This window comes from Halichoeres trimaculatus, unplaced genomic scaffold, assembly GCF_033239565.1.
Source record: "Halichoeres trimaculatus isolate MK-OKI-2021-1 unplaced genomic scaffold, fHalTri1.1 fHalTri1_scaffold_21, whole genome shotgun sequence".
NCBI classification, from domain to species: Eukaryota; Metazoa; Chordata; class Actinopteri; order Labriformes; family Labridae; genus Halichoeres; species Halichoeres trimaculatus.
The window spans coordinates 20691407-20718275 of NW_027437199.1; the positions used below are offsets into that span (position 1 = coordinate 20691407).

The 26869-nt window shown below is 40.7% G+C and overlaps 1 protein-coding gene across 2 annotated transcripts in view; it reads left to right on the forward strand.

The window, feature by feature from the left end:
- The window catches only part of grm8a (glutamate receptor, metabotropic 8a), a 409703-nt gene that overhangs the window by 297634 nt on the left and 85200 nt on the right, over positions 1 to 26869 (forward strand). The gene's annotated exons all lie outside the window — the stretch shown is intronic.

Consider the following 26869-nt stretch of genomic DNA (forward strand, 5'->3'; position numbering starts at 1 on the left):
CACTTCCCTCTCTTCATATCTTGAAATAAGACTTGTTTCTGAATTTGTTTCTGAACTGAATGTGGCTTACTCAAGTGTTATGACCCGCCTTCCAAGGCTTGATAAAGTATGAAAAACGCACAGAGGAAACATTTTTTAAAGGGTTTATTTTTTTCTCAGCTAAATGTAAAGGCCACAAACAACAGAAATGGTGCTGTGCTGCGGACACACGCCCCACACCACCCGTGGGATGGGGGCAGAAACTAAATAGCCTGCACCTGAGGGACCAGCCATGTCTGCCCGGGTGCGGCAGAGCACCGCCAAGCAGCACCCTGAAAAGACAAAATAAAAGAAAGAGAACACTCACAAGGCTGGCCCTGCTGGTGGGAGGACTGTGGAATATCACAAGCACATTTTTCTTACTTCAGTTTCAGATGTTTTTACTTGTTACAAGCAACTCAGATCTCATTTTTGTCACCCTATATCTTGCAATAAGACATGTTTCTGGATTTGTCAGTTGAATGCGGCTCATATCAAGTATAATATGACAATTTTTACTTGAAGCAAGACAAAAACGCTTGCCTTGATTTCAGTTTTTGGAAAGAAAAGCTACTAATTTTCTGTTATTTAGTTGGAGTTTCTCAAAGGAGACCCTGAGACCTAACCCAGGTTTGGTGTTAATGGTTTATAGGAACACTCAACCCTTGTTCGTGTGTTTGTCGTAACCACGCAAAAAATCAACAACTCTACTCATCGTAACTCTCATACGAATGCGTCCCACAACTCCAAGCAAAAAAAAAAAAAACTCACACAACACACAGAGACACTGGATGCTGAACCTCCTATTGATGGTGATGGATTCACTTAAGCCTTGAAATTATCAAGCACACAATAACCCATCCTTACAGTAACACATCCTTATTTAACACTAACAACCCACCAAGTCTGTTACAGTATGCAGTGACATGCTGGCGTTTTACAGTGAAACAGTGACTTGGCTCCAACTAAGTGCGAGCACTAGCAGTGAAGGAGCACCAGTTCTTTAAAGGGAAGGGATGTGATTGACCATCCCTCTGGAGGCCTGTCAGGGGCAGACCTTGGTGTTTGAAGCCCACATATTCAAGGTGTCATGAAGATTTCTTTACAGACAGATTCAGATTCAGAATATTTATTGTACCCTTTGGTAAATTCAGTTTACATTGAGTGAGTACTCTCATATTATAGACACACAAAACAACACGAGACGAGACAAAGCGACGACAGTGCTTAGGCTAAAAGAACAAGGAGGACAGCCCTGAGATAAAAAGCAAGATAAGTTAAAACATCAGTAGGTAAAAGAAGGCCAAAAATATGTCAAACCAGGCTGAAAGATAAATATGTGCCATTCATAAGAACAATATGAGAGAAACAGTACAAGGAATAAATGAATTAGTGAGGTAAAGTTGCAAATTATCTCATTTGTTAATAGCACGGATGGCTGCTGGTACAAAACTGTTTTTATATCGTCTGGTTTTATAAGCAGGAACCATGAACCTCCGCCCTGATGGAAGCAGCTGAAACTCTCCATTGAGAGGGTGAGAGTCATCTCTGACAGTAGAGTTACCAATCCTCTGTAGCTGTCTGGCATACAGGGATTCTGGGTAAAGCTGAGACTCTCCTATCAGTTTACTGGACCATTTCACGATTTGGTTTAAACTAGGGCTGTCATTTTAACGCGTTAATTAGATTAATTAATTACACCGCAAATTAACGCGTCATAAAAATTAACGCTGATTAATCTGGATCCCAAACTCGCGAGGCGTTCAAAGACGCACTTATTTTCAAATGTCTAGCATTTACAAACCGTTTATCCTACATGAAAAAAGTGGTATTCTCGTCAGACTTTCACATTTCCGACGGTCCCTAAATGTATCACACCTAGCAACATGCTTTGAACGGGGGAAGAGAGAGCGCTGTTGAGGGGACTGCCGTCCACATCTCGTTTATTCACTCATCCTTTTTGAAAATCTACAGAAAATCAACCGTTTGCTCTAGCTCAATTCTGTAAAAAACAGGTAATTTTACACTCTTTACTGCACTAAACAAGTCCTGAATGATCGAAAAATGTTAGTGTTTAAATCTAAAGAATTCTTTGAAAATTTCCTTCCATCTTCCTGGTGTCATGTTTCAGCTTGGGGCTGCTCTGCACCAATGAGCAACAGTTTGTGTGTTCAGAGCATGTTAAACTGAGAATACTTCACTTTTCTTTGATCCAAGACTTTCAAAAAGTGTCTTGTTCATAGTTCCTCACAATTTTTAGCCTTTAGCCCTGGTTCTCCTATCCTCATAGAAGTATAGAAGTTCATACTGCAGTGACAATTGAGTCCACATTGAGTAAAAATGTGAACAGAAGCAAAAAACGTCCTAAAAATCAAATCAGCTTATCTTAGGTGCAGGACTGTGTAGATTTTGTAAAGATAGAACCATACAACTTTTTTCATGTGTTCCTTATGCCTCAGGGTACCTAAAAATGTGTTGTATATATTCCCACCTTATTTTTAAATGTTTTTTAATGTCTTTTAATGTAATTTTAATGTCCTGGAATTCAAATTCTTTATTTTGGGACCTTAAGCAGATATGAGATTAAAATGTGATTAATTAGATTAATTAATTACAAATCATGTAATTAATTAGATTAATTTTTTTAATCGTCTGACAGCACTAGTTTAAACACTTTTTGTTTTTCAATGACACATTTCCAAACCATGAAACAAGACAGAAAGTCAAAACTGGTTCAATAAAAGCACGATAAAACAAGGTCAGCATGGTCCAATCAATGTTAAAAGTGGACAGGTTTCTCAAGCGGAAGAGGCGCTGGCGTCCTTTTTTACACACAGCTTCACAGTTTTTCTCAAAGTTCAGTTTGTTGTCAATGATAGTGCCAAGATATTTGTATGTGTTGACATTCTCCACTATCTGACCGTTTAGCACTGTAGCCTCGTGATTGGAGTCCCTGTTTCTGTGAAAGTCGATGATCATATCTTTTATCATATCTTAGATGAAGAGCTTAAAAAAATATGCAGATATTTAGTCTGAACCTTGAGCATTGGAACTTTATGTCCATGTTTAAACATTAAGGGGGGGCAGAATAGCTCTTCTTCAAATCAATTTAACTGGTTTTAGAGCTTTGGGAGATACTTTTCTTCTTCTTCTTTTTTTTTTTTTTTTTTTTTTTTTTTTGCAGAGCCCTTGAAACAGGAGGAAATATCAAACCACTAACAGTTACTCTCTCAGTTTGCTCAGCTCAAGAGCCCCTGTCAATGTGAGGTTTGACCAGTGTTTGACTTTTCATTTACAAAGTGGGAAACTACCCCCCGGTGTTATTTCATCATTAAATGGTGAAACTGGCAAATAAAAGCCCAGACGTTGTGAGTCCACCTCTCCTAAAAGAGCCATTTGCAGAGCAGTTTGTCATAATTTATACGTCATGCAGCTGCATTTATTCCACTTGCATTGCCTGTTATTGATGTTATTAGTGTTGCATGCAGGGTTTAATGGGCCCAATAACAACCAGTCAAGATTTTTTCACCGTTTTCAATGAGGAGGGTCAGGGAGAGGGTTCAGAAACAAACAGAGACTTTGTGAAGCACGTGTGAGGACGTTCCACCTTTAAATACGTTTCTTTTTTCGTCATTTACCAGCAGCTAGGAGAGATAGAAACTCATAAAAGAGACTATAACACATGTTTGCAGAGAAAATCCTCTCATAATGCTCTCTGGTTGACTTCCACTGATTAGGAAGATTACCATGAGACCGTAGTTCTCCTTCACAGTGCTCAATAAACGTGCAATAACTCCCTTTCTTGTTAAACACCAATTTAGAAAATTATTGAATCTTACGCAGACCAAACATTTGCTTTAAAAGCTTAACATGCCCCTCGTTCACCATTAAATATTAAAACCAAACAGAGTGGTATTAATGTGGGAATGATCACCCAAAGGTTACAGCCTCTTTCCTGAGTTGCTGTCCTACTTGGTTGAAAAAAATATCCTTGAAGTTGCTTCCAATGAGAGTGATGTGTGGAAAGATCTGTCGGGGTGAGATGCATGCTACACTTCCAAGAGTTAATTAGATCCTGACACAGCCCGGCATGCACACATTTACCCCGGCGCACAAACACATGTTCGCTCGCTGCAAATAGACCATATCCTAACGAGGTCAATGGGGAAGGAGAGTTATTAGGATCGCAGGCTGGATGAACTGCTCCCTCTCCTGTGAGAAGGCCTGGGGGCCCAACAGGCTGGAAGATGGAGGCGAACACAGATGGAGAGCTTGATGGACAATTACAGGGAGACGAGCACAGACAGACTGCATGCTCTCCAACAGGCTTGGACAGACAGCACTCTGAGACTCTGCAGCATGAGGTTAGATTAAGTGTACCAGTTTTACTCCTCTAATAGATGAGCTCTCCTACATATGTGCACAGCAAATTAAAGCTCATGAATCATTCAGTGCACAGTATGCATGTATAGCATCCTTAGACTGTGGCACAGAGAAACTTGAAGTGTGCACCTGCATGGGAGGCTGCTTCCTCCATCATTAGTAGGCCTGTGAGCTTTGAAGCATCAGTGTTGAACTGCCCATCTATCACTGTTAGGCCTCAGACACACACACAGAGTAATCCATCTTGAGCAGGTCCGGGGGACCCACTGCTCACTGTGGCCCTGTCACACACACCACTTCCTCACTGATACACACCCAGGAGCTCGCCTGCAAATAGATACAAACAGAGGATAGTATCAAAATCAAACAGACGCTTACAATGCCTGGTCACCACCAGAAACAACGACACATATTTTAACACTACGTTGGACCGCCTTAAGCTTTGATTACGGCATGCATCCACTGTGGCATTGTTTGGATAAGCTTCTGCCATGTCACAAGATTTATTTCCATCCAGTGTTGCATTAATTTCCACCAAGATCTTCATTGATGATGGTAGAGTCTGACTGCTGAGCAAAGCCTTCTTCAGCACATCCCAAAGATTCTCAATGGGGTTAAGGTCTGGACTCTGTGAGGGCCAATCCATGTGTGAAAATGATGTCTTATACTCTTTCACATTTTGAGCCCGATGAATCCTGACATTGTCATCTTGGAATATGGCCGTGCCATCACGGAAGAAAAACTCCATTGATGGAATAACCTGGTCATTCAGTATATTCAGGTAGTCAGCTGACCTCATCCTTTGAGCACAGACTGTTGCTGAACCAAGACCTGACCAACTGCAGCAACCCCAGATCATAGCACTGCCCCCACAGGCTTGGCCAGTAGGCACTAGGCATGATGGGTGATCACTTCATCTGCCTCTCTTCTTACCCTGATGGCCCATCACTCTGGAACAGGGTCAAACTGGACTCATCAGACCACATATCCCTTTTCCATTGCTCCAGAGTCCAATTTTTATGCTCCCTAACAAATTGAAATGTTTTTTTCTGGTTAGCCTCACTGAGTGCTGACTGACAGCGGTCAGACCAAGTGGCAGCCTCCAGTCTAAGAATATGAGACAATGCGGAAGCCTCAGCCTCCGCTTAAAGCTGCACCGGGAGTACCAGAAGTCACGTACACACCAAGTCAAACAAAGCTGTTTTCAAAGCAAATTAACCTATTTAAAGCCCAGAAGGCTTTCCTGATCCAAGCAGTGCTTTGGGAGATATTTAGATCCAAAATCGTGCAGTGGACGTCCATATAATGGGATCCATCAGGGCATAGACAGCGCCGCTCCTAAAACTGCATTAATCGTCCAAAAACTCGTGTTTTTCACCAATATTCCATCATGGTCCGCTCCGGGTTAGTCCTCTGCTGCAGTCTGTGTCACTCCAGACAGCGCTGTGTGGCTGTACTGACCTCTGACCTGACGAAGACTTTGTTTATGAATGCCCCTCAAAGAAAGGAAGAAGTGGAGTCAGCTCTCCAGAGAGTACTGCGCATGCGCGGAGGGGCAAATGTAAACAAAGTCTTCGTCAGGTCAGAGGTCAGTACAGCCACACAGCGCTGTCTGGAGTGACACAGACTGCAGCAGAGGACTGCGATGGAATATTGGTGAAAAACATGAGTTTTTGGACAATTAATGCAGTTTCAGGAGCGGCGCTGTCTATGCCCCGTTGGATCCCATTATACGGACGTCCGCTGCACGATTTTGGATCTAAATATCTCCCAAAGCACTGCTTGGATCAGTATTTTGTTCTACTTCATTCTATAAACAATGTAAAAGCTGTATAAACCAAACTTATCCTTTAATGTGAATCGAGTATGGATGTCACTTCTTGGATGCAAAAGTAGTTAATTCACTGAAGTTGTCTTGGTTCGTCTTTGATGCCCAACAAACTTTTCATATCACGCTGTTATGACCCAGAGCCTTTGTCCTTGTTGTTATCTGCTCAATGAAAGCGTTCAAGGTAATGCTGCTTATCTTAATAGCACATATTTGTACAGTGTTGTGCAAACCTATTTGTGCATGTTGTGTGTTTACACTCAGAGGCTTTCACATGTGTGAAAGGAGAAGCGCTGCTTTTATACTTTGATTACACTCTTTATTCTCCTTTCGCCAAGTTTTTATGTTTGTAGTCCTGTATCTTCCCTTCACTCCAACTCTTCTTTCATTTGCTTCCCCTCTTTCTCTCAGCCTTTATTCTATAAAATAACCCTGCTTTCCTTTTGTTTTCCATCCTTCTACCTTTTTGATACACTTTTTCTCTCTGTGTCTTCACCTGATTCTTTTTTAATCCACACCTCTCTGTTTTGTTGTTGTTGTTGTTGTCATTTGTTTGTTCGCACATTCTTGTTCAAGAGTAGGAAGATGCAAGGCCAGCTGACATAAAACACGGATTCCCTCAGCGACACAAATGAAAACTTGTATATTTGTTTGTGTGAAAGCCGTGCAGGATAGAGATTAAAGGGAGAAGAGACCGACAAGAGGAAATTAATAAAAGTTGAAGGCAGAGAGAGCTGGTGAACACAGCCTAGTGTTGCCAGGACAGTGATTCAGCATTATATGAATAATGGCGAATGAATAATTTATATTAGCTCTGTGTATCATCAGCAGGAATATATACCAGTAATAATACAGAGATGTAATATACATTAGCCACACGCGTCAGATAATTTGAGGTCGGGCTGTTCTGCAGTGAAAGAATTCGACTTCCTCGCTGCAGTCTGACAGAAGGTCTGAGGACAAAGGGGAGAGAAGATGAAAGTACAGGATAAGACGGCCGACGCAGACACAAAGAGAGATCTGTTTCGCCGGTGGCTAACTCACAAAATGAAGTCAGCAAGAGACAATAAAAGTGGAAATCTGGACTGTTCTAACACTCCTTTGTAGTTTTCTGCTTCTGTTGTTTCAGTCGTGGTATCCCAGAAAATTATTAATACATACAAACACTTCTACAAAACTGCTCAGGGTAAAAACGAGATGAAACAAAAAGAGCTTCTGATACAAAGATTTCCAGGTCATCTAAAGTTGATATTTTACATTCCTGATTCCCCAAATTTTGAGACTTTATGTGAGATATTTGGGTCCTTTTGCAGCACCACATTAAAAAACTGGTCTGACTCTGTAGTGGAAATCTCTGCATGAGCTCAAAAAGCGAAACAGTTGTGACCATAGAATGCTTTGATCATAAAAACAAAACAGCTCTTCACAGTACTAAGTCAACACATTTATAGCTCAGCTCACTGCCTGGCTGCTGTGGAGGTTGTTGAAGAGACTGTGTGAGGAGGATCTGTTCAGATTAGACTGTAGCACCACTTTTTGGCCTAGAGTCTCAGGCACTGTTGTGAAGACGTGACTTTTTACAAGGTGTGCATTTGTTTTGGAAATGAATGGAGATCAGCTCAGATTTTTTTTCACTACTTTTCTTTGTTCAAGACTACTTTTTTACCAGATACAACCATACCGACAGTAAAAAAATGAACATCATCTTGCTCAGCTCCCCCTGGTGGCTGGCTGCAGTATAGGTCAAAAAATCCATCTCCCCAGCGATTCTAAATGGGCTGTGGTCAGACTTAAAAAATAAATACACTTGGTAGAAATGTATCTCAAATCCTATGGTTTTGTTGATATTTGTTTTTTGTTATTGTTTCAGGCCCTTTTTTTTTTCATTAGCTATAAGAGGTTAAAAACAAGGCTTTATGTCATGTTTATTTACGATTGACAGCTCTGCCATTCATGTGTATTTTTTCAGGGATTGTAAAATATGCTGGGAGGGAGAGCCAAAACGAGATTAGACTCTTGAAAAAAAAAAAAAAAAAAATTGTCACCCAGCTCCACTCAGATTCTCTCATAGCCACCACTGCGCAGACTCTGGCTGCCAATGGTGGCATCTCTGACGGGGGTATTTTGGCTTCAAATCTGTACATTGGTAAATGGTGGCGCCATGCTGTCCACTCTGAATACAGTCTTTGGATACCCCATGAGGTGAAGTTTTTTATCAACAGGTAGCACTGTTTGAAACATAACAAGCAAACTTTGTCACTTTGTATTGTAGTTTAGGAGCCGGCTATAATAAGCTCAACTCAGCCCCGTGCTCTGAGAAATGTCTGTAACGTGTAACGTTAGTGAATCCTGGTTATGTCCTTCTAGTCATCTACCAATCAGACGTAACATAACCTCACTCCCCGTGAGCTTGCTTATCTGATCCCTGTGTGTTTCTGTCAGCCTTTCCTCTTTTAGTGATGACAACATGTTCCTTGGTCTAAAAGATGTTTAACATTATTATTATCATGAGTTACACAACTGGCTCCTGTAAATAAAAAAGAGAAGCAAAAACGTTGAAATAAATCAAGTCTACAAGGAATAAACTCAAGAAGCTGTCTGGTCAATAAGTGGGTAAATGAGCTCTTAGAGATCTTCCTCTCGACTTTTCCTCCACTAAGAAAGAACTGATTAGCTGTTGCACCATTTTCTCAGAACTGATGCTTGACTTCTTGACATCTTTTCTTTCCCGTCCTTTTGAAAGTATTGACCAGAATCCTCTCTACACTTGCAAACTCTCCAGCTGAGCGAAATTAAAATGATATCTGACATTGATCCGCGCTCCTAAATATCTACAGCACCAATGATTGAACAAACACAACCGTACAGTTTGAATCTAATGACCGGTATTTGTGCAGCAGAGTATCGACATAATCCTTGGCTTCTGTACTCTCTTGTCAAATCACGTCGAGCGGGATATCTATCTGATGCTCATTTCCTATTCTCGAGTATTGATTATTCATTTCTGTCTTGGCAGATTAGCCCTGAAGCTAGCTCAAAGCCAGAAAAGTGTGCTTATAACAAGTGATCTGTGTCTGTGTGGGTTGTGGGTGGGTAGATCACTCCTTCCTTGACTAATGTTATGGTATATGGTGCTGCAGCATGCTTTAGCAAAGTGAACAGGCGTTTGACTGTGGCAGCTTTTAATAAACGTCTGTAAATGGATGATGATGTGCACGTGTGTGGGCAGAACGTCTCCATCCTGTCATCTCAGGACTTCTCGCAGACTAGTTTGATTAATGATAGAGAAGCTAGTTAAGCAACCTTTATGTAAATGTATTCATCACCATCTGAATTAAGTTTGCATTATCTCAAGGTTTATAAATAAATTACCTCACATAATTATCCCCAAAGTATCTCACCTGCATTCTGATACAGAGAATATATTCGGGGTGTGTGAGCACGCCTGAGAGGAAGAAGAACAAAAAGGAAAGAAAAAGCATTTTCACTCGCCGTGAATGGAGAACGAAGGGAACTGAATGTGTGTTTTTAATTGATGTTTAATTAAGAAGCTTGTCCAAATCATTAGTCTGCCTGTCATCCGTTGTGCCATCAATCACTCGGCGTGTCAAACCTGGCTAGCATACTGGTGCATGTAGGCATCCATCAAGCCACTTAGCCAGTCAGCACTCCTCCATTAGCTCCACCTCGCTGCCTCTGTGTATTGCTCTGCGCTCAGCTTTGGATTCACTCTCAAGGAAGTGGAGCAAATATTTGAGATGTGTCCATGGCTCGGGGTCTCAAAGTTTATCCACAAACAAACAAACCTTCAGATATCTCTGAGACAGATTCCTTTTAATCAGAATTAGAGCAGGTGCATTAGTATTCAACAATGAAGAGCTAGGACGTCCTTTTCTGTGCTCTTTCTTTTTACAGTCCAGTCAGAAACTTAACCTCTTGAGCCCCAGCATCCACATATGGGACATTACATTCCTGCCTCTCAGGCCCATGATACTTCTTTTTTTTTTAACTTTGACTTATTAGCCACATTTAGGGACACTACTACATTACCGTTTGGTAAAATCACAACACTAGCCCCATTTTAGTGAAAAAACACATTTAAATACAATAACACTACTAACAGACAACTAATTGAGAACTCATAACACAAATTGTCAAACTCGATAACAAATGCCCCTTTGGGGAAAATTTGTATTTCTTGGGTCAGTTTTAGGGCAAGAGGTTGGGAAGTGTATAAGTCCATTTATGCTCAACATTAAATACAAAACTAGGTATGTTAGTATTTCTGAATAATTTCCAAAAAGCTTACAGATGCAGGCCAAATGGCAGAAACTGGGGGTCAGTTTTGCTATTACTACTCTATATGAATGGAACCCCAAAAGATTCATAATTAAAAAAATAAAAACAACATTTTAAAATGAATACCATTTTGATAAGTAAAATAATTGACAGTTATATAATATGGTTATTTTACAGTGTAATACTTTTTATAATAATGACTTTTTATTTATTTTACAAGCTGGTAAAAAATAAATAAATAAAATGTTTTTACAAAGTCAATTTTGTATTTCACAATGTCCTTTTCCACAATGGCCTTTTTACTTCACAATGTTGTTTTTCAGCGTAATGACTTGGTCTGTCAATCAAAGCACATAAGGCAGAGCCAGTTAAGTTATTGGCTGATCCTTTACACTAATATTGCAGCACCGCTTGCAGGATCAGTTCAAACCTGGAGACTAATCACTGATGCTAAGAAGACTGATGCCCTGTTTACACAACAATGTTTCATCTGAAAACACTGAAAGGCAGTGAAAATAATCTGCATTTACACAGAAAAGCCGATGGACTGAAAATGCTGTAGTAAACATGCCAGGCCTGCAGGTGGCACTATAACTGTGTTGACACCAAAGTAGATTCGAGCTGATCATCCAGTGTATTGGGGAATACTAAGTTTAAAAGTGGAGCAACAGATGCACATTTTGTTAAAGACAGTCAGCAGATTCAGCAGATTGAGCAGCACAAGCACAACATGGTAGTTCGTGACGATCATAACAACGGTACTTTTGTCATGTTGTATGCCCTCGTGCGAAGCAGAGCATGTCTTTGAGCATTTCCACTGAAAAGGCCAGCTTACTGTTCACACAGCAACAGTGTCGGCATCATTTCAGAAAAATCCCACTCTGGAGGCTGTTTTCAAAAATTTCTGTTTTAGGTTGGCTGAAACGCCGTTTCCGTGTTTCAACCTGAAACACAAAAATCATGTTGTACCTGAACATGGCAGCTATTTTGCACTTTACACAGAAGGGCTTTTGCAAAATTGTGCAATGACAAATTCATTTTATTCTATTCTAAACTGTTGTTGTGTTAACAGCCCACGAGTGCTAATCACTAATGCACGAGTGCATAACAGAATGGCTGCTAGAGGGAAGAAAGTTTCAGATTTGCTTCTCAAGAAGATAAATCAGCTGCTCCTAAAACAAAACAAAACCAAACAAAAAATATTTTTAAAAAAATTGAATAATAAAAACAATCTTAGAATATTTCTTTCTTATGGTGCTGTATTTTGCTGTGCAAAGATGGGGTCAGATTGGTATGTCTGGCACCCTAACATAAGGGTACCAAAAAGTGGGACAGTACCAGTCAGTAATTTAGGGACCTGTCCTGGGATTAGTCAAAGGAAACGCCACAAAATATGTGCTGTACAGAGACTTACGGAACTGACCTTCTCAGTGTAAACAGGGCTTAGGATCCAATATCCTTTGAATCCAGATCCTTTTGGTCTGTTTTTGTTGTTTCTGTCCCTGCGTGGTGGATGTTGTCCGTAGGGAAAACTCTCAGACCACCTGGGATTGTGTGTCATGGGTTGTCAGACCAATACCATAGTTGTTGGAAGTTGCCAGGAAAGCCAAAAAGGAAAAAGCCCTCACTGTTTTACCATCGCAGCAGTTTTATGTTTTCAGCGAATCCTGGACCTCATGGCCAACCATTTCCAAAGACCTTTCCTTGTGTGCTGGTACAAAAGAGGACAGTGTTTCAAAAATAGAAAGATGTTTCACCTCCTGTTGAAAAAGCAGCTTGCACAAGCTTCCACTCCTGCTGCTGTGAACACTTTGTTCACTTTAAAGTTATATCAAAGTTGTGTTTTGTTGTACTTTGTTGGTGGATTCTGGATGAAAGTCTTTTGAAGAGCTCCCACGACAAAAACTTAAAAGAAAACTGAGTCATGGCTACGTTTTTGCACTGTGATTCAACCCCAGACAGATTTTCTTTTCCACATCTAGATGAACAGATTTAGTCCTTGATGATTGATCGGTCTCAATAACCAGACATTTATTTATCCATTTATCTTTAAATGTAGTTAGATAATAGATTGAATAAGGAAAAGGACTGTTTAAAATGTCATTACCCGCCTCCTCTCCTGCTCTATCTTCTCTCTTATCCTCTAATTAAAGGCATAAAAAGCCCCGAAAGTAAACTTAAAAGAGGAAACCTTGCCAGCAATTCATTTTGATGTATAATATATGAACCTCATTCTAAAAAGAAACATTTTACTTATTATATCATCCACTTTTTTGTTCAACTACCAGAAGCTGAATTCAGTCATATTAGCATCAAGTGTCTAATATTTCAAAGCCACGAAGAGCCATCTCTGACAAGACAGTCCAGCTGCAGACCTCCACTGTGAGCCCAACTCTCTTGGAGGCTCCACTCCTCCACTGTCAGAAGGAAATACATCATGATAGTAAGACATTTCAAAACTGGAAAAGCAGTCAGAGAGCTCAGACCTCCATCAAGCATATTGTGATTGTCACCAACACTGTAGTCCTACTTTAATGTTATACTTCCTTTCAGCAGACTGTCTGCTACAATGTGGTGTTAGTTGCAGATTTGTATGATAATTTGTTACCTGACAGTGTTGAAGATTATGATGACCCAGTACATAATTCATATTCTGGATCTTAGTATCCAGAATATTGCCAGGATCTGGATCATACTTTTACATCTGTCAGAAATGATAGTGACCTTGTCTTGTGTTGTTTTGCAAAGCAATCTGACCATTTATGGTGGAGTTATAAACACATATGGTGAAAACAGCCTTATGTCACAATAATAAAGAGTCCTTTAAAAAAATCCTGGGTCCAGATTGTGATCCAGATCACCTCCACCTCTTAAATCACTTCTTCCTTATCCAATTCAATTCTATCTGGTTCTACTTTTCAAAGTTCTCAAACACTGCATCATCATTGGTTAATCTGAAAACAAACTATGCTGTAAGTGTCAGAAAATGTTGAATTGGAAGTCAAGTTTTTTTTTTTTTTTTTTTCCATATAGATCACAGAAGAGGTAATTTAGAATTATCTCTCTCATAAATCAGGTCCATACCTTTTTTTTTAATTTATGTAACTTTTTTTTTTTTTTTTTAACTTTACAGACTATATAGCCTTATTTTGATAATCTAATTTACATGACTGGATGCAATTTGTAGATTATTAGGTTCACATTTGTCCTGTGCTCCTCCACGCACAGTGAAGTCCCGCCCCACTGTGTTCACAGACACACAAACACACTGACAAGCACACTCCGTATAGCAGACAGAGAGCTGGAAGACCACCACAAGAAATATCTCCCAGCGCCTTCTCTGTGAAGATGCAACACTTGCTCTCCTGGGCTCGGTTTACAGCCATTGCTGTTGCCGATCTGGGGAAAACACTGAATAACACAACATGATTTGGTGGGCACCACCATTCGGTGTAATGATCTTGACTGTTTTCATTGCCTTAAAGTGATACTCCGGGATGGAACAAGTTGGGTCCTATCACAAGGTTTAGGGCAGAAATTACCCCTACAGCAGTGATTTTGTGCAGCAGAAGCCCAGAGCGCTCGCACCAAACACCCCCTCCCTGCTCCTCTGCTGGTTTCCTCTGCACTTAGACGGGGACATATTTTACTTGACCAAAAACACAAATAAACGGACTCCCACCGAAAAAATGTGATATTGGTCTGCATTCACGCTTTATTTAGAGAATTTTCAGCGCGTTACTTTCACACAAAAACACCGCTAAATAAGGCTCTAGTTCTCATTGTGTCATAAAACGGCGCTACCTCCTCTGCAGAGCCACAGCTGGCTATGAAGCGCTCGCCACTTAGTGTATCAGTTCGCGCGTGCGGTGTGCCAGATATAGACAAACGCAGATAGTCTGCCAGGACGAATTATGCAATAACAACGTAAAGATGAGTGATTATGAGGGCGAGGACGACCTGCTGTTCACTTTGAATAAAGCGTAAATGCAGACCGATATCAGATTTTTTCAGTGGGAGTCCGTTTATTTGTGTTTTTGGTCAAGTAAAAATGGCCCCGTCTGAGTGCAGAGGAAACCGGCAGAGGAGCAGGGAGGGGGTGTTTGGTGCGAGCGCCCTGGGCTTCTGCTGCACAAAAACACTGCTGTAGGGGTAATTTCTGCCCTAAACCTTGTGATAGGACCCAACTTGTTCCATCCCGGAGCATCACTTTTGTGCTACAGTCCTGTCACAACATCTGTGTTTACATTCATTGTTGTTTTAACTGTGAAGGGGAGCGCATCTTATCAGACGACTACAATGATTTGAGCTATGTCATGTCTGTTCCATGATGGAGGTGGCTTCCGGTTCACAGTGGTGGAGCCACGAAGCAGCTGAGAGTGGAAGTCTGCAGCTAGACCCCTCTAATCTCTGATGGGAACTGAGTGCTTCATCAAACCTTACGGGGGTCAGAAATGGCTCGTTGACATTTTCTGTTTTTATCTTCAAGACCTGAACTTATTCAAAGAGCTGGATTCAATTTCTTCACCTCTCCTCATAAGGTTGAATTCAGATTACGCTGTTATCCGCAGTAATCCAGCGTGAGTCATCATTCTGCCACCTCTGCATTGATACTGAAGTGCCAGGTGAGACAGCTCAAACAGCTCCACGCGTCCTCTAAGACGTTTGAAGAGGTCTTTCAGAAAATGGGGGACCAATTTTGAATAATGGTAATGATGAAAAATACCACCACGACTTCTTCAAAGATCGCTCTGAAGCACGGGCGCTATCATCTCAACCTCCAATCGCAGGTGATCTGCAAACAGCACATTATTTCAATTTCAAACAAAACTTTCATCACTGGAGTTTTTTTTTCTTCTTTTTTTTTTTGTTTTGGACAAAGTTTCTGCCATGCCCGTGGCTTTTATTAAACTGAACCGAGATGAGTAACACATTTATACACATCTAGAAACAGATCACAGCGGCCGGCTCGCATGCCTCTGCAACAAGAACAAATAATCAGCCACAAAATATGAAAATGACTCGCAGGCAGATATGGAGATGATTGCGTCCTCCTCATGCAGCTCGAGCAGATCTTTTATGAGACATGAAAGTCACTTTTCATCTCTGCTTCTGCCTCTCACGGTTTTTTCAAGTCATCGCTTTCTTTTTTCTTTTCCTTCTCTCCGATGCAAATCCTTTCACACCCCAAAAATAAATAAAAAAAAAAAAATCAGCCAACCAACCAAGTTGCCTGTGGTCTCCGATGTCATTAGCACTGAGCAGAAAGGCTGAATTTAATTTAGTAGCTGCAGGCTGGAAAATGGAAAAAGAGTTTAATATGTACAAGACAGACAGGGTGCACATTACCACACAAACATTTTGTCCCCTTCGTCTCCACGCGTCCTTATCCCCGCCTCCATCTCAACCTTTATTCCTCTTCATCTCTTCCGCTCGTTTTCACATGCAAACAGAATCAAACATGCACAGTGTTGGATTTATTAAACCAATTCATGAAACAGTCAGATACGCTGCTTCGCTCCGCACCTGCTCACACACACACATTATCCTCGCAGATGAAATGAATACATTTGCAGTCTCTTCATTGACGTGATGAGCTGTATCTGGCACACAATGGGCAGACAAATCCAATAAAAGCTGCACTGTATCGCACACTCCACACACACATACACACACACTCTCAGACACACACATACACACAACCCTTTGCTCCGGTTACAACACCTGACGCAATCCCAGGAAACAGAGGCAGTAGTGTTTTCCCTGTTAGCAGCGCTCGTAACAGCACCAGTCGTTAAACTGTCTCAGGGCAGGGATTGCGTTTTCTTGCGATACGCTGATTAATGATGCATCGTGTCGTTTCACATCTCATAAGAGCAACAGAGAGAGATTCTCATTATCTCATGACACCATGATCTACGGCCAAAAGTGCAACACTGTCTTGCTTTTTGTCCCAGGATCACAATGTGCACAAGTGTTAAAAGCTAAAAAGTGTTCACTCACACTCTCATCAGGAGGACATGCTGGTTTGTTCAGAGGTTGAACAAATATGCATCATTCCTTGAAATTAGCTAACAAATAATGAGTGCAGTCAGAATTGGACTATTTATGGATCAGTGTTAAAAGGTCAGGACAGACTCGTCTATCAATAGGTAATTTGCAGAACACCCTCCTCAGTTCTCACCTTACAGCAAAATGTTTTTAGTGAATGTTCAGTTTCCTCTAATTAGAAATTCAAGTTTCTGCAGTCTGAAACCACATGAGCTTCAAACTTTTATTAACGCAGACTTGTCGAAGTACCCTCTTCCCCCCGGGGTGAGACTCAGAGAACTCACTAAATCTGTATAAAAACATCCTCAGAATAGCAGCAGTTACACCAGACATGACACAGATTGCAGGATATTACTGCATGTAATGGACGAAAAGACATCACTCTATATGTCTCTGATGAGGAGGAGCTAAATAAAAGCCTTACAGTTGTGTTTTCAGGATGCTGGGATCAAGCTTGCTGTGTCAACAAGTTCTCAATTTGAGCATTAATAGTCCTACACTTTGAAATATGATTAAGAACAGTCAAACTTACCTACCTTTGTACCTATGTTGCTGCAGCTCTCTCTGTGTTCCTTTTTGTTTTCTTTTTTCCATCTTTTATTTGCTTATTGTTGTGGTTCTCTTTGTATTTTGAGCCTGTCATTACTTTTTAGGCTCTCATTTTTTAGCCATTAACGAACAAAGTGGTTGCATTTGCAGTGGTGTTATTATTTTTTGTTTGCTCCTACATGTGTCTGAAAATCCTACGTGTAAATATGGTCACACTGTACACACACACAAGATTTCACCAGTTAGCAGCCTGTAGCATGTCAATGGTAACTGGTGCTAGGGGTGGTGCTCAGTGCGAGTTGAGAAGAGGGATGCAAGGACTATGTACTAGTATGTGGTGTGAGCTAAGAAGTGACAGCATCGACCTGTGCTTTCATCCATCGTTACTGGGAACGTAAGATCTATCTCCAGTCAGATGGACAAGCTAGCCGTGCTAACCCAGGACACAGGAGACAGAGACTGAACAGACTGATGAAGAAGTTCAGTCCTGGACCCTGTGGAGGCTGAGTGTCGTCTCTGATTAACTTTTTTTTTTTTTTTTTTTTTTTCACCTTGACACTTGTTACATTATTCTATTTATATGTTCTTGATTTTTTTTTTTTTACATGATATACTTTCCTGTTTTGGTGCTGTGACTCTGAATTTTCCTTTGGGGATTAAAAAAGTACTTTTTACTCTGTTCTATTCTGTTCTATTCTATTCTGTTCTGTTCTACTCTGTTTTTAACATGGATCTGAAGTAACAGTGCTGGATGTTCAGAATTAACATGCAGGTTCCAAACCTAAATCTGTCTGTCTGTAAATGAAACAAAACCCACTGTTCTAGAAAAAAAAAAAAAAAAAAATCCCACGAGACCTGCTGAAATGATGAAATCATCAAATTAGGATCTCCTGACTGGAGAATGACACTTTGGAGAGTTGGACCTCCAATGTCCAGGTGCTTTAAGGAGGTGCCCAATCAGAGGGAAGGGGGGATTGTAGAGTGGAGAACCTTAAAGAGAAAGCAGCTAAAGACAAAGAGTTTCTGAGATTTTCTTTGAGCTATAGAACATGCAAAGCTATTACAGGGTTTAAACCATAAAAAAGACAAGTAGGACGCTGTTCGTCAGGCTGGCAAAGTTCCTGTCCCATGGTTCGACCCTTGATCGGTCTCTTTTGTAAGGAAGTCTGTCTCGATAGCAGTGGATTAGTGGATGTGATACAACCATCATATTACAAACGTGAAGTCTACACAATATAAGGTTTTTATTACTTTTCTAACCCCTGGTTGTAAACATAATCCACCATCGCAGAGGATACTATACTACCACATCAGGCCTACAGTCACATCCTATATGGAATAAGCAATAAGGATAATGCAGGGACATTTTAGGCTGAGAGCAGAAGTTATTTTACTATCAGTCTTCTGTGGTACATTGAACTTCATTAGGTAACGACTGCAGTGTGTTTGAAATGAGCAGAGCTCTGCAGCAGACTTTCAGGTGTCTCAGAGGAAAATTTAATCCAGGCATCAGCATCACCTTTGTGCCAGGATGTTTTAACCATTTAATGTCTACTTAAGCTGTATTAATTGTCATATTGGTGCCATTTGGGTTTAAAGTATGGAAGGTGATTAGACAGTCAGCTTGAGGGCCTTTTGTTGATCAGGTTCCACGGAGCGTGGATCCTTCAGACATTTTCCTTTTAATGTGTTTCATTACTGTGATTCAGTGCAGTGTAAGTAGCATCATCACTGAGGTAGTTTTGTAGATTACAGGTCTTTACTACATTATGCACAGAGCTCTGACACACCGGGGCAATGAAGCACATGATTCACATAATGGTCTGATGTGGGTGTGTGTGGATATGTGCTCGGCTATGGGTGTGTTATAACAATAAGCCATATGGCCATGAGCACAGTCGAGTCAATGAGCTCTCAGGTATGAGCTTTGAATTTGAAGTTTGAGTGTCTCAGGCAGTCAGACTTTTACTAGAAGATGTGTGCTGAGGAGGTTTGTGAAATGGTTGCAGATACCCTGGGTTTAAAGGTGCTGTGAGGACGATCTGTTTGGTGTTGATTGCAGTGACACCTGTGGCCAGAATTAGTTTTCTTCCAGGAGAAAGACTCAACTTCCCATGAGCACTTTCTTCCACTGTCTTGCCAGGGTATGTATGTGTTTATGTGTAATCGAGGCAAATGAAGGGAGAGCAGATCTCTTTTTTTTTTTCCCAAGTCTTTGCAGGATGCAACAAGGTAATGTATTTATTTGTAGTTATGTAGCGCTAAAACGTAACAGCAAGTAAACTTTGGTTCCTGATTATTTAAACTACGAAAGGCCTGATCGTGCTTCTCATTCTTTCTCCTCACTTTTAATCTTTGTTGAAGTCATCAAAGGGACTTCACACTCAGAAACGTCCTGCTGCAGCCGTAGAGTTTGGATTTCTTCAGGCGCCTCTCCTTCTGGGTCAGACTCTGGATCAAACTGGTTTGACTGAACCACGGTGCTTCTATGAGCCATACCTAAGCACTCTGTGTAAATGCTGCAGCATGGTTACGGGAGCAAAAGCCGCACCCTCTTCCAAAGAAGTTGTGAGGGAGGCGTGGACAGGGCAGCTCATTATCATTTAGAGATACGCCCACAGAAACAGCTTGTTCTCAGGATCGCTCAGGAGAGGGGATTGACAGAGTGGCTGAAGTCCAGGAAATAACTGGATTTTGAGGCACAAAATTTTAAACTGACTGTCCTGGGACCTCTGAAACCTTTTTGAACTTGTTGAAAAGTTGCATAGTATGGGACATTTAAAGCTTTAGTTCATAAAATGATAATGAGAGCAACTTCTTTGAATTGGAAAAAAATGTGGCTAGCGGAATTGCTGATTAGCTGGTAACTTCAGAAACTTACCACCCTCATTGGCTGGTGATCAAAAAAATTGATCTAGAGCCCTGATTTAAAAATAACTAGTTTAGATGCCAATATTCTCATTTTAGAGATGCTATGAGGAGGAACTGTTTTAATTGGACTGCCTCGCCACCTTCTGGTCCAGAGTCTCATGCACACTGTTGTAAATTACTTTTAGCAAGGTGTGTGTTTCTTTTGGAATGAAATATAGATCAGGTCAGCACAATATTTCTTTGTTCAAGACATATTTTTACTGGATTCAATCCATTGAGGTAAGGGACTTACCAGTACAGTTTTGCAATTCTATGGTTTGAAACGTGACATCAAGCAAACATTGTAGTGGCCTGCTATATGTAGCCCTATTGGCAGTGCTCTAAGACGTGTCTGCAAAGTTAGTGAGTCCTGGTTATGTCCTACCAGTCATCTACCAATCAGAGCTAACGTAACCTCACTCTTTATTTTATTGATAGACTCTCAAGTTTGAACAGACCACTGCAGAATAACTGCTGACTGTGGGTTGGAATCAACATTAGCACAAACAGTTTAGCCCCTTTGTCAACCTTTAGCTTGTGCTCTATCACTTTCCGGTTTATCTTTCCTCTGCTCTTTTGTCCTTTTTCTGTCTGACAGTTAGGCTCCAGTGTCCACCATCACTACAAAATTAATCACAGAAACCGTTTCCAGCAGAGAAAAACACAGATATTTCTTCTCTGTACTAAACTTCATCAGCCGGCGTGGTGTTGTCATAGAGACCTAGATGTGCCATGAATTAATCCAGTCCTGCTCGGCCTGATCTGGAAGCTAAAGAAGTAGCATTTTAAAATAACCTGTAACCTTTAATATTGGTGTCTATAATCTCATTTTAAAGTGTGGATTATGATCAGGAATATATCTAGAAGGGAGACTTTTTCAAGCTCACTTAGAAACTCCTTTCAGTTCAGGACCTTTCAGTCAAATCAGAATAGTTGCAGAGACTCAATATCATACGCTTCATCCAGAAAGCAATCCTCCAAATCAGAAGAATTTGCCTCTAAAGTCAGACAAATATGTTGAAATACTTTAATCCACACTGAGCACAATTCAATTATTCCAGCCTATAGCTTGAACACTGGATTTGTACTTTTTTAATTGGAGCTCCTCATGGATTAGAGCTGGAACACACCCCCTATAAACTCTCTGATTAAAGGTAAATCCACACACACACACACACACACACACACACACACACACACACACACACACACACACACACACACACACACACACACACACGTTTTATCATCAGGCGATGGGGCCCCAGTGACAGGAGCAGTAAATTGACTCCCAATTGGATCCATCAAGGCAGTTAGCCAGTCAGTTAGCTGCATTAGCTTCACCTTGCTGCACTTCTCTATTGGTTTTTTTGTTTCCAGCAGACACAGTGGTTGGTTCTGTTAAGTATTCCGGGCGCTTTGTGGGAGCTAAGTAGCATCAGTCACATTAGCGAGGTTGTTATCGGAGTAACCCCCAGGGCATGACGAGAGTTTCCAAACACTGAAAAACTTTCAGGCCTCTGTAGTCATGTTTAACAAGTAGAAGAGCTGTAGAGAGACAAACATACTACGTTTTGTAACCCAACTTTTCACAAAAAGGGATAGTAGGAGCATTTAACAGGAGAAAAATAAAGGTGATTAAACACAGATCTGCAGCTGATGTCATAAACTGGGCTTGTAGCCAGGATTTTAATAAGAGCGCTCTCCTTTCTCTCTGCACCTCCAGAAGTCTGTCTGAATTCTGAATTATGAATGTCAACTGGTTTCTGGCCAAAAGGTGCATGTCTTCTCTGGGAAAAACAAAGGTTACTGTCATTTGTGCAGCTGCTTTGCTAATGAAATGTCAAATTAAATGCTAAGATACACACAACACCGTGTTGGCCGAGTCCGATGAGCAACATGTTTTTCTTCTCCTCGCCTGCTTAGAAACAGCTAAATCAATTTTTGACCCTCAGCAGGTAGTTTTTTTTTCCTTGTATGCATTTTGCTCAAGCCATGTCTGGCTGGATCACATCCCTGCATGTTCTCATGAAATCAATAATGAATAGAGTCGATAAAAAGCAGCTGGAGAAGAAAAAAATAAACAAGTAAGTAACATACAGGAGCAAAATGAAGATCTGGGTCTTCAGTCTGGCTGAACTTGGCTCAGAGGAATGGAGTTTCACTGAGCAGGAGAGTGTGCAAACAGAACAGAGAAACAGTAAGTGCTGGGTAAACTCTACAGAGGGATCAAAACACTGAGACAAGGAAAAATAAGAGATCCTTCCCCGTATTTCTGTCTCCTCTGGATGAAACATTCAGTGAGAGAGTGGCCTGAGATTTCTCTCTTTTGTTTGTTCTTGATTCCTTTCCTCTCTATCTGTAGTGTCATCTAATGAAGTGCTGAGAGTACTTCTGTATCTTCTATCTTCTTTTTCTTGAAGGATTTCTGTGGTTTCTTTTTATAGCTAACACGTCTTGGAGCACTGAGAGTCTGCTCATCGTCTGGACACTAAAGTATGCTACAAATTGAGTTTAGAAGTTAGCTTGTTGTCACCTTTAAATAGGCCTGAGACAACAGTCATTAATCAATCAATCGTACGATAAAGCACCTGGGCGCGATTGTTCCACAGCAGAATGAACAGAGTGAACCCTCTTATCAGTCATTCAAAATCTTTGTTTCCAGGGGGAGGTGGCCCACTAGCATCAGGCCAGTGTAAACAGACAGAGTACAGCAAGTGAGCCTTGTGAGCTCATTGGGGGCAGAGCTGGTTAATGTAGTATAAATTAGGAGTTTAAAAAAATGTGTAAAGTGAAATACCACAGCCCCATTGTAAAAATATTTCAGCTTCAAACTGAATTAGCATCATTAGGCCATCAACACAGACAAAGTTGGTGTGCAGCAACAAAAAAAGGCAACACGACAAACTCATATGCCCACACAAAACACAACCACCTGACCCAATTACAATAGTAGAAAATACCCATGAGTATATGAATAAGGTTTATTGTAGTAGTATTATATGATACATTCATATTAGTGGTTAATTTGGTCTTAAAATAATATTGTCAATAAAATTGTTTATCGTCAATAATTGTTGGACAAAATCATCCAGCAAAGATTGTCATTTCAATTAATAGCTCTATGTTACTACAAATAAATACATTACCTTGTTGCTATGCATCCATGGAAAAATTGTCTTGAGAAGTATTACGTCTTTACAAAAGTGGGTGATGGTGCTCATGAAAACTGGTGTCTTTCTCCTGGAAATATTTGTGACTCTGCTCACGGGTGTCACTGAAGTCTATGCCAAATAGACAGCCCTCACAGCTGGAAGCTTCTGTGAGTTTTTATCACGTGAGAACAGTGTTGGGCTGTAACGCATCACTAGCAAAGTCTTAGTAACGAGTAGATTAGACAATAACATTATAGTCACTTGTGCTAAAAATAACTCATTACTCCCTTACTGTTGTTATCAATCCACTAATGATTTACAATGCAAGTCAGCCATGCATCATGTAAGTCAGCCTAGCAGCTAGGTAGATGCTTCATGGTTGCCATGTATGTGCTTTTCTTGAAGAGTTAGGCATGCCTTTAGGCACTGCTGCAGGTAGTGCTTCATTATTTTTGCCTTTGGCCGATGGGCTCAGTTTTTCAATTGTTGTCATACAAACCTGGCAACCCTCGCTTGCTTGAAAGATGGAAGGGTACAAGTTTAGGTTCAGCAGCTGTAAATACACCCATCACTTTAGTTCTGTTGAGATGACAGCAACATTGTTGTCAGATGTAAAGTGTATCCCAGTACGAGGTCTCTGTCAGTTTATATCAGCTGGGACTGGATTTCAAAATTGTATCTCTTGTTCTCAGTTGAACCAGATGTGTATTTCCTAAAACCAGTAACTTTAATGCGTTCATAGGCTGCAGAAAAAAAACGCACCTGCCAACAATTTCACTGATGAAATTCACTCAGAGGCCATGTGCAAACTCAGAATCACAAGGAGACAGGACACCATTACCAATTCTTTGGCACGTATAGAAAACTAATTTGACCAGTCGTGTAATATATTACTGTTATCAAGGGGTAATTAGTAGTATAATGATATTACTTTTGAAAATAAAAACAAGTTATGAGTGATATATTACTTTTTTTTTTTTTTTTTTTCAGTAAGGGGCCTGGACATACTCTGAAACTCAGACTGATACCGTCATACTTATGCAAAAAAGAGCCCCACATATAAGACTGTTAGCTTTTATGTGCTGTTTCTAGATGTTTATATGACCTCCTCTGGGTAGGTGCCAGACAGGATGATTTAAGGCACCGTGCCAGACAGACTTAGTTTGTTTGACGAGTAAGCATAGGTGCCGATTTATGTCTATGCTGCTGGGTGCTCAAAACTCACATGACAGCCACTTTAATAGAGCAGCGAAAAATGGGTGTTTAAGCACATTATGTTATTTAAAATTTCAAGTATAACACTAACAGGTTTTTTTTTTGCTATTCAATCAACACAACAGGCTATAGTGGACAGAAAGTATTCATGTAGACTTTAAGAAATCCAAAATCTGACTTCCTAGGGACTAGATAGCTGAACAGTGCGCTGCACTTCAGGCCACGAAGAACGGAGCTGTCTGGGGTTAATGCCAATCTACCAGTTACCACCATCTGCAACAGCTTCTACAAATTCTGATTGATCAGTTCTGCTCTTAATGCTCATTGTGGAGCTTAAAAGAGAGTGATACGATTAAAAATAAAGTTTATAGCGAAACAAGCTAGGAAAGTAATGACCCCTGCATTAGCATGATTAGCACAAGTGGGTGCTTGGGCCCCGAATAGGCGCCTATGCATGTTAGGTTTCTGCACAGACATGATGAGGTCAGCAAAGAAATATGAGCCACTTCTTTGTCCAGAGGGGGCGCCAAAATCAATTAAAGCTAAATGTTGTTCTCACAAGCTTTAAGTCAACTCATTACATCAGAAACTGAGCCTTTATTGGAGTCATATTGAAGTCAATTTTTTTGGATCTGTTTTTCCCTAGCCGTTGCTTTTAGGTGTTGCATCCATCACATTTTGTCTTCAGGTATAAAAACACCTCAAACTTTTGCTTTTCAGAAATTTTGAGAAAGTTTGATCTATATTTGAGATCAGCCATTCTATACTTTTAAAACCCGCCTGCCAAAGAGACAACACTACCTCACTTCTCATTCAGGAATGTGCACACACTCTCTGACATACATCACCAACAATAAACCGTTGGAAAACGCCCGACAGCCTTCTTTAACTGTGGATTATTTTTCCTTCTCAGGACCCCATTAATTCCTTATGGATTCTCATATTGATTGAGGAGCCTCTGGTCTTGTTAATTCAACTCAACCCAGACAGGGTTTTGATTCAGTTTGCATCGCCTGAAGGTGACTGCTGCTCCAAAGAAATGGGTGAATAAAGTGAAGGAAAAGGGACAGAAAGACGTGGAGAGAGCACAAAACGTGACGTAGACATTAAGGTGGAGAAAAGTGACACTGCTCCAACAATCGAAGAAGAGAACAATGAAAGTCATAATCAACGCCTGGTTTCCATCTCAATGCATCCAGGAGGTTATATTTCACCCGCTTCTTTTATCATTAGCACATGCTAATTAATGGCTCTTTCAATGCATCACATCTGTGAGGTTATTTGCCTGGTTTTGTATTTATTTGTGCTCTGCCTGCACACTAGCATGAAGGCCAAATGCAAATCTGTGTTTGTTTCCATGCCCACAGATGAACCTACACATTACTCTGCAGTAATTAATTAGCTGCGGTAATAAGATAAGCCTCACAGCATTAGCAAAGCACACAGGACACAGTGGAGCACAGCTAAGTATAACAAATAAGACAGACTGACAAACATGTGGAAAATGACTGTTACACGCAGAAGTCTGCAGTGTTTGTCATGTGACGAGGGGCAAACAGAGGATAAAGAATATCCTCTCCCTTTAAACTCTTTCATACCTCTTTCTCAAACAAGGAAAGCCCATTATCAGCAGCTCAGGCGATGTAAAAAAGCAGCGTGTTGCTCTTTCTGCTGTAGCTCTGCTACCAGGGTGAGAATGGATTGAGAGGAGTTATTTGTCATTGTCAGGCTGAGTGCCCTGCTACCTGTCTGATGCTGAACCTGTCGTGCTCAGGTTCCTTTTATGTGTTTTCATCTTGCTCTTTAAAGTTTCACCTGCTGAAGTTTTACCTTAAAGACTTTTTTACCTGTTGCCTCACTTTTATTTGTTTTTGACGTGTCCCTCAGTTAACCTCATTCTACTTCGGCCTCAGTGGCCGTGTCTTCTAAAGTACAGCGTTCCCCACTGTCAAAAGGAAGTCATATGTTTTACTATGTGATTAAAAACTCAATTTTTTCATTTTCAGTTGTGTACAAAAGTGTCCTTCAGGTCTCCATAAAGCAAAACTCATCATGTCTGATAGTTAAAGGGTGTGTCTGAGGTGCTGTATCAAACTCTGATATCTGGCCATGAACTAAGTAGCCATTGCAGCCTCTTCATATAAGTTCCAATCTGCTTCAAATTTCAGACACAACATCGAGGTCCACCTCCCAACAAATCTATAGGCTCAAATCTCTGCTACAGCGATAGCACCACCCTTCTGGAAATGCAAAGCACTATTCCTTACAGACATTGTCAAATCTTTTTCTAATTTCACACACCTGATCACAATCCCACTCTGGACCAGTGGCGATTGCTCTAAGACTGCAAGGGAAGCTCAGCTTCCCCTAAAATGCTAGCTAACTTGATTTTGATGGTTTCAGTCGGTAAGCTAACCAGCAGGGATACATTTATTTCAAAGGCAAAAAGGAGCACCATGTT